Below are 8,708 nucleotides of genomic sequence, written 5' to 3' on the forward strand. Positions count from 1 at the left end.
CCTGAGGCTGCACTACCGAGACATTTTTGTTCTGTCACTAATACCATGTGATGCGTCTCCTGCCATTTGTACACGCACATTGCCTGATGACTTGCCCTTTACGGGCAAGAAACGCGTTGTTGTTGTGCTTTAAATAAACCTTATGAAGTGAACCCACGTATACCGTCATCTGTCTTCAACTGTTAGGGTGCGTTCACACTGCGGAATCTCCGCTCGCTGAATTCAGCAGTTGCTTCGGCGCTGGGGCCGCGGGGCCCTGAGCTGTCAACAATGACGGCTATGCAGTGCTCGCGGAATCCGCGCAAATCATGAACATTTTCTTTCTTTGCACTGAACAATTTCAGGGGCGGAATTGTCCGCCACAGAAATTCCGCAGTGGGAACGGGTCTCGGGGAGGCCCATTCACACTAATGTTAAGCTCACACCGTGGAGTCCCGCGGGAATTCCGTAGTGTGAACGCACCCTTACTGCGCCGGATAAAGATCCGCTTTTACTTCTGTTATTTCTGCTGCTACTACAAGCTGGTGAGCGCGGACCTGACCGGAGGATCTAGGCTGCACACAGAGCCTCTGCCTGTCAATACGCTACATGATAGGGACCGACCAATATTGATTTTTTTGGGCCGATAATCTGTGAACTTTAAGGCCGATAGCCGATAACTTATACCGGAATATCGGTATAAGTTATCGCCTATTTCTCCCCTACCCCAAACCCCCGACTCCGCAGAAGCCGCTGCAGATCAATGAGTTAAAACGGGCGCTTTAAATCAATGAACTGCAGTGACTTTTGCAGGGCCAGAGACTGCCGCCGCCACCACCCGCTTCTCTCCCCCTGCCTGTCCTGGGGTCCTGAGTCCGATCACCGCCGCTGCCCGCCCCCCCCCCCCCCCCTGCCTGCCTATCCTCTGGCCAGAGACCGCCACCGCCCGCTTCTCTCCCCCTGCCGGTCCTTAGTAGGGATCGACCGATTATCGGTATGGCCGATATTACCTGCCGATAATCACGATAAGCCGATAATGCCCCGCACAGGGTTCTGGGATGGACAGGGGTCTGTATAATATACTATACCTACAGTAGGCCCTCCAGCTGTTGCAAAACTACAACTCCCAGCATGCCCGGACAGCCAACGGCTGTCCGGGCATGCTGGGAGTAGTTCTTTTGCAACAGCTGGAGGCACCCCTAGGCACGGTGCGGCGGGGGGAGCGGTGGCGGTGATAGGTCTCAGGACCCCCGGACAGGCAGGGGGAGAGAAGCGGGTGGTGATGGCGGCCTATGGCACCACAAAAGCCACTGCAGTGCATTGATTTAAAGCGCCCACTTTAAATCAATGATCGGCAGCGGTGTCGGTATAAATTATCGGCTATATCGGAATATCGGTATAAATTATCGGCTATCGGCCCTAACCTCCACCGATTATCGGTATCGGCCCTAAAAAAACGATATCGGTCGATCCCTAATCCTTAGTCCAAACACCGCCGCTGCCCCATTGCCTCCCCCATCCCTAGTTTTATAGTTACCTGTTCCCGGGGTCCGCGCCACTTCTGGCTCTGGCGGCGTCCTGAGCTGTCACTGTGCGTACAGACGGCGATGTCGCGTTGAGGACGTCACTCGTCATTGCGCAGCGCACAGCAATAGCAATAGGACGCTGCAGTAGCCAGAAGTAGCGCGGATGTCCAAAATCGGGAATATCGGCCAAACCGACAATCGGTCGATCCATACTACATGGTGTTGTGCCCTCAACGCAACATCTTCTGGTAAGTGTAAGTCTTTACATTTGCCAAATATTTTACAGCGACGCACTAGGGGGCGCGTGCGCCTTTTCTCCTCTTTTGTTTTCAGCTGCTTTATACTACAGAGGAAGTTTTTTTCTGTTTAAATTTCCTTTCTATCTGACCACAGTGCTCTCTGCTGACACCTCTGTCCATGTCAGGAACTGTCCAGAGCAGGAGAGGTTTGCTATGGGGAATTGTTCCTGACATGGACAGAAGTGTCAGCAGAGAGCACTGTGGTCAGACAGAAAAGAAATGAACTTTTTCTGTATTGTACAGCAGCTAATAAGTACTGGGAGGATTAAGATTTTTTAAATAGAAGTAATTTCCAAATCTGTTTAACTTTCTGGCACCAGTTGATTTAAAAACAAAACAAAATGTTTTCCACTGGAGGACCCCTTTAAGAACAGGTTACCAGCCTCCGGATGTAAACAGTGGTCTTTATGAACATGTAAAACCCATGTACTGACCTAATCCTTTTAACAGCAGAGGGTTTGTTTCATTTACATCCAATCAGACAGTCATCTAAAGAAAACACATAATTAACACAACCCCCCCCCCCCCACCACCACCACCACCACTATTACTGATAGTTTGTTACAATGTATCAGTGCCAGACTGTTTAGAACCGTGTTTCCCAACCAGGGTGCCTCCAGCTGTTGCAAAACTACAACTCCCAGCATGCCCGGACATCCAAGTCTAGACTTGTGACGCTGTGATTAAATGAATAAATACATTTTAATAAAAAATAAAGATTTTGCACCTGCAGCTGTTGCAAAACTACAACTCCCAGCATGCCCGGACAGCTTTCCGGGTGGGCATGTTGGGAGTTGTAGTTTTGCAACAGCTGGAGGCACCCTGGTTGGGAGACAATGGTTTAAAGATCTATTAAAAATACAACTGTAACAAAATGACAGCTGTGAGAAGTAAATACTTCTCACAGCTGAGAGTTTGTTCCATTTACATCCAAGTCTAGACCCTGGACTACTTTACATCCAAGTAGACACTGGAGCAGCACAAATCTCCCTCCCGCTGTTTTGTTACAATGTATCAGTCTGTTAGATCAAAAAAAGATTGTGCAGTGAAACTGCGGTCTCAAAACTGCGGACCTACAGCAAAACTACAACTCCCAGCATGCCCGGACATTCAAGTCTAGACTTGTGACGCTGTGATTAAATGAAAAAATTAAATTAAAAAAATAAGAAAGATTGTGCACCTCCAGCTGTTGCAAAACTACAACTCCCAGCATGCCCGGACATCCAAGTCTAGACTTGTGACGCTGTGATTAAAAGAAATAAAGATTGTGCACCTCCAGCTGTTGCAAAACTACAATTTCCAGCATGCCCGGACATCCAAGTCTAGACTTGTGACGCTGTGATTAAATGAAAGAAATAAAGATTGTGCACCTCCAGCTGTTGTGACGCTGTGATTAAATGAAAAAAAAAAAAAATAATAATAATAATAATAATAATAATAATAAAGATTGTGCACCTCCAGCTGTTGCAAAACTACAACTCCCAGCTTGCCCGGACATCCAAGTCTAGACTTGTGACGCTGTGATTAAATGAAAGAATTAAATTAAAAAAATAAGAAAGATTGTGCACCTCCAGCTGTTGCAAAACTACAACTCCCAGCATGCCCGGACATCTAAGTCTAGACTTGTGACGCTGTGATTAAAAGAAATAAAGATTGTGCACCTCCAGCTGTTGCAAAACTACAATTTCCAGCATGCCCGGACATCCAAGTCTAGACTTGTGACGCTGTGATTAAATGAAAGAAATAAAGATTGTGCACCTCCAGCTGTTGTGACGCTGTGATTAAATGAAAAAAAAAAAATATAATAATAATAATAATAATAATAATAAAGATTGTGCACCTCCAGCTGTTGCAAAACTACAACTCCCAGCTTGCCCGGACATCCAAGTCTAGACTTGTGACGCTGTGATTAAATGAAAGAATTAAATAAAAAAAATAAGAAAGATTGTGCACCTCCAGCTGTTGCAAAACTACAACTCCCAGCATGCCCGGACATCCAAGTCTAGACTTGTGACGCTGTGATTAAAAGAAATAAAGATTGTGCACCTCCAGCTGTTGCAAAACTACAACTCCCAGCATGCCTCGACATCCTAGTCTAGACCTGTGACGCTGTGATTAAATGAATAAATACATTTTAATAAAAAATAAATAAATAAAAAGATTTTGCACCTGCAGCTGTTGCAAAACTACAACTCCCAGCATGGCCGGACAGCCGTTGGCTGTCCGGCCATGCTGGGAGTTGTAGTTTTGCAACAGCTGGAGGTCCACAGCTCGGAGTTCACTGTATTACAGCAGCACAACAGCTGTCGCAAATCTACAACCAGCCAAGAGCATGATGGGAGTTGTAGTTTTTCTAGTTTTGCCAGTTTGAATGGACACAGGTGTATTTTTAGATGATGCCCCATTCACTGACAGCAAGCAGAGATCTTGGAAATGTAATGATAATATATTACAAAGCTGCAGAACATTTAAATGCACAGTGATGATTTATTTATACAGAGCCTCGCATTACTCCCACCATTCCTTATTGTGATGTATATTTGGATTATCGTGACATAAGAGGTGATATGCACGCACAGGTAGTGTGAGCGCACACACGGCGCTGTATGTCGGGGGGTGCGGGCAGGGGGCAGATGGCTCCGGGATCGGCCGGCACAGCCGGGTTTTGCCTGTGATCCCCGGAGCTGCGGGGAAGCCGCCCCCTCCGGCTGCTGCAACAAAGAACAGGCGGCCTGGCCTGGCAGCTGGAGCGGGGGGAGCGCGTCCCTCATCCCGCCTGCCCCCTCCCCCGTACCCAGGAACACACACCCCGGCCGGCCGCGCAGCTCTACCATTCCACCGTCCTCCCATCCACCCACCTGCCCCCGGTACCTGCTCCGGGGGAACCCGCCGGTAAGGGGAACCGAATCCGGACTCCGGGTTCCGATCCGTTCCGGAAATCACGCAGGACCGGAAGCGGCGCTGTCAGCGCGCGGGGCCTGCCGGGAAGTGTAGTTTTTGTAGCTTTTGCGCACCTGGCGCCTTTATCATACAGGGATCTGGTGATTAGTCTCTCCAGCCTGCGCCTTATAATGAGGATCACGTGATGGCATAGGAATATTTAAAAAGCAGCAGATTAAAAGATGAGACACACAACTTCACATGACGACTGAATGGCAGCTGTCTAGATATGCTGGGTGACAACCACTATAACTATTCATGGTATTGCCTCCTCAGGGGTTGTTTCCCAGGTTTCCATAGTGTGGCATCCATTACTGCCTCCTCAGGGGTGTTCACCCAGCTTTCCAATGATATTGCCTCCATTACAGACAGAATAGAGGTTGTCACTCAGCTTTCCATGATATTGCTTTTATCATAGCCTCCAGAGGGGGTTGTAACCCAGTTTTACATGATACTGCCTCCATTACAGCCTCCTCAGGGGTTGTCACTCAGCTTTGCACGATATTGCCTCTATTACATCTCCCACAGGGGTTGTCACCCAGCTTTCCATGACATTGCCTCCATTACTGCATCCTTAGGGGGTAATTAACCAGCTTTCAATGATAGTGCCTCCATTATAGCCTCCTCAGGGGTTGTCACTCAACTTTCCATGATATTGCCTCCATTATAGCCTCTAGAGATGAGCGAACTTACAGTACATTCGATTCGTCACGAACTTCTCGGCTCGGCAGTTGATGGCTTTATCCTGCATAAATTAGTTCAGCTTTCAGGTGCTCCCGTGGGCTGGAAAAGGTGGATACATTCCTAGGAGACTCTTTCTTAGTAATGTATCCACCTTTTCCAGCCCACCGGAAAGCTGAACTAATTTATGCAGGAAGAGTCAGCAACCGCCGAGCTGAGAAGTTCGTGACGAATCGAATTTACTGTAAGTTCGCTCATCTCTAATAGCCTCCTTAGGGGTTGTTACTGAGCTCTCCATGATATTGCCTCTATTACACCTTCCACAGGGGTTGTCACTCAGCTTTCCATAATATTGCCCCTATTACACCTCCCACAGGGGTTGTCTCCCAGCTTTCCATGACATTGCCTTCATTACTGCATCCTCAGGGGGTAATAAACCAGCTTTCAATCATATTGCCTCCATTATAGCCTCCACAGGGGTGGTCACCCAGCTTTCCTTGATATCGCCTCCATTACAGTCTCCTCAGGGCTTGTCACTCAGCTTTCCTGAGTCCTGGATCACACTAATGCAGGGGGATATACAGTAGTTTACACAGAAGAGCACTGGGGGACCTTTGGCTGTCTGGGCATGCTGGGAGTTGTAGTTTTGCGACAGCTGGAGGCACCCTGTTTGGAAAACACTGGTGTAGACCTTGTACGTCTTTATATGCGGTTATGCAGAATGAGGTTTATATTCTGTGACGTTCAATCCTCAGCTGCAGCAGCTGTAACTAAATCATCCCCCAGGTCAGTGCAGTCCATTCACTGATCTTTCACCAGCACTATGTTATGGCATAGCAGTAAGGACTGGGTGTTGTGCTGTGCTTGGCCAGGGAACTAAGGGAGGAAGTGCCTGTGTGTGTACTTCTGGCAAACAGACTAACTCTGGTCCCACCCCAGTGCAATAGAGAGAATGAGAAATAGCTGTGCACCATGGAGAGGGGGGGCTCCCAGCACAGAAATCACCTAGTCACCACTCTGAAGGGTTAAAGGGGTACGCCAGTAGGAAAAAAGAAATGAAAATCCACTGGTGCCAGAAAGATAAACCAGATTTGTAAATTACTTCTATTTAAAGGAAAACTGTCACATGTTTGCTCCCGCACTAACCACAAGTACTGATGAATAGTGCGGGAGACGCTGATTCCTATGATCCCTACCTTGGCCGGATCCGTCCAGCCGTTCGCCAGCAATCTTAGTTTTATTATATCTGGAAATGTGGCTGTAACTGGCACGGGCGGGGTTTCTGTAGCTTAACTGGCACTGAAGTCAGCGCCGCCCGCTTCTGAATATTCATCCCCCTCCCTCCAGCTCTCCCTCTCTTTGTTGCTCCTAACTGGTCTTCACAGTGCATGCGCCGCTTCCTGAAATGCTCAGTCAAGTCCAGTTAGGAGCAACGAAGAGAGTGCCAGTTAAGCTACAGAAACCCCACCCATGCCAGTTACAACCACATTTCCATATATACAGTGGGGATCAAAAGTTTGGGCACCCCAGGTAAAAATTTGTATTAATGTGCATAAAGAAGCCAAGGAAAGATGGAAAAAATCTCCAAAGGGAATAAAATTACAGATTAGACATTCTTATATGTCAACAAAAGTTACATTTTATTTCCATCATTTACACTTTCAATATAACAGAAAACAAAAACAATGGAGTCTGGAAAAGTTTGGGCACCCTGCAGAATTTATAGCATGCACTGCCCCCTTTGCAAAGCTGAGACCTGCCAGTGTCATGGATTGTTCTCAATCATCATCTGGGAAGATCAGGTGATGTCAATCTCAAAGGTTTTAAATGCCCAGACTCATCTGACCTTGCCCCAACAATCAGCACCATGGGTTCTTCTAAGCAGTTGTCTAGAAATCTGAAACTGAAAATAGTTGACGCTCACAAAGCTGGAGAAGGCTATAAGAAGATAGCAAAATGTTTTCAGATGTCAATATCCAATGTAATTAAGAAATGGCAGTCATCGGGAACAGTGGAAGTTAAAGCAAGATCTGGAAGACCAAGAGAAATAGACAGAACAGCTCGCAGGATTGTGAGAAAAACAATTCAAAACTCACGTTTAACTGCACAATCCCTCCAGAAAGATCTGGCAGACACTGGAGTTGTGGTACACTATTCCACTATAAAGAGATACTTGTACAAATATGGTCTTCATGGAAGAGTCATCAGAAGAAAACCTCTTCTACGTCCTCACCACTAAAATCAGCGTTTGAACTTTGCAAATGAACATATAGACAAGCCTGATGCATTTTGGAAACACGATCTGTGGACCGGTGAAGTTAAAATGTAACTTTTTGGCCAGAATGAGCAAAGGTACGTTTGGAGAAGAAGGGGAACAGAATTTAATGAAAAGAACTTCTGTCCAACTGTTAAGCATGGGGGTGGATCAATCATGCTTTGGGGTTGTATTGCAGCCAGTGGCACAGGGAACATCTCACGAGTAGAAGGAAAAGTGGATTCAATAAAATTTCAGCAAATTTTGGATGCTAACTTGATGCCATCTGTGAAAAAGCTGAAGTTAAAGAGAGGATGGCTTCTACAAATGGATAATGATCCTAAACACACCTCGAAATCCATGGGGATTGCATCAAGAGGCGTAAACTGAAGGTTTTGCTATGGCCTTCACAATCTGATGACCTCAACATAATTGAAAATCTATGGATAGACCTTAAAAGAGCAGTGCATGACAGACAGCCCAGAAATCTCAAAGAACTGGAAGACTTTTGTAAGGAAGAATGGGCAAAGATTCCTCAAACAAGAATTGAAAGACTCTTGGCTGGCTACAAAAAGCGTTTACAAGCTGTGATACTTGCCTAAGGGGGCAGTACAATATATTAAGTCTGCAGGGTGCCCAAACTTTTGCAGACGCCATTTTTTTTTGTTTTCTGTTATTTTGAAAGTGTAAATGATGGAAATAAAATATAACTTTTGTTGACATATTATAAGAATGTCTAATCTGTAATTTGATGCCTTTTGGAGATTTTTCCATCTTTCCTTGGCTTCTTTATGCACATTAATACACATTTTTACCTGGGGTGCCCAAACTTTTGATCCCCACTGTAATAAAACTAAGATTACAGGTGAACGGTTAGAAGGATCCGGCCAAGGTAGGGATCATAGGAATCAGCATCTCCCACACTATCCAGCAGTACCTGTGGTTAGTGCGGGAGCAAACACGTGACAGTTTTCCTTTAAAAATTGTAATCCTTCCAGTACTTATCAGCTGCTGTATGCTCCACAGGAA

At 46.3% G+C, this 8,708-nt stretch overlaps 1 protein-coding gene across 3 annotated transcripts in view; it reads right to left on the reverse strand.

The window, feature by feature from the left end:
• Positions 1-4,751, reverse strand: part of PRDM15 (PR/SET domain 15) — a 57,510-nt gene extending 52,759 nt beyond the window's left edge. For all 3 annotated transcript variants that reach the window (XM_056559721.1, XM_056559720.1, XM_056559718.1), the window contains exon 1: positions 4,676-4,751. The gene's annotated coding sequence lies outside the window, so the exon portion shown is untranslated. The remainder of the gene's footprint in view (positions 1-4,675) is intronic.
• Between the last annotated feature and the right edge of the window lie 3,957 nt (positions 4,752-8,708).

The sequence above is a fragment of the Hyla sarda genome, chromosome 2 (genome assembly GCF_029499605.1).
Source record: "Hyla sarda isolate aHylSar1 chromosome 2, aHylSar1.hap1, whole genome shotgun sequence".
NCBI lineage: Eukaryota > Metazoa > Chordata > Amphibia > Anura > Hylidae > Hyla > Hyla sarda.